The sequence below is a fragment of the Diachasma alloeum genome, unplaced genomic scaffold (assembly GCF_001412515.2).
Source record: "Diachasma alloeum isolate Michigan unplaced genomic scaffold, Dall2.0 Dall_scaffold_00648, whole genome shotgun sequence".
Taxonomy (NCBI): Eukaryota; Metazoa; Arthropoda; class Insecta; order Hymenoptera; family Braconidae; genus Diachasma; species Diachasma alloeum.
In genome coordinates this window covers 581,809-582,143 of record NW_021680780.1, presented here as the reverse complement: position 1 = coordinate 582,143, position 335 = coordinate 581,809, and the positions used below count along the sequence as shown (strand labels likewise).

At 31.9% G+C, this 335-nt stretch overlaps 1 protein-coding gene across 1 annotated transcript in view; it reads left to right on the top strand.

The window, feature by feature from the left end:
• The window catches only part of LOC107043960 (low-density lipoprotein receptor-related protein 6), an 18,288-nt gene that overhangs the window by 14,517 nt on the left and 3,436 nt on the right, over positions 1-335 (top strand). The gene's annotated exons all lie outside the window — the stretch shown is intronic.

Here is a 335-nt window from a genome sequence, read left to right as displayed (position 1 = left end):
GCCAAAAAAAACATTCATATCTTGTCTGACATCGCTGCTACAAACTCTGGTCATCAACTCTGGTTTTCAGTTGAAATTGGAATTGTTAATTTACACAATAATAGGAGTGCATTGACGATTTTTTCTTAACTCGCAAAAATCTTCAAACAATTTGCTACCGATTGGTGATAAAATTTTTTGGAAATAATGAAATAGGGGGTATAACGCCTTTTTTTTCAGGGATGATTGTTCAAAAATTTATTTAAAAAAAAAAGGAAAATTTCCTCAGGAATCAAATGGAATAGGTTTTAAGGCTCTATCTCTCATAGTTTCCGAGATAATCGCGAAAAACGAAA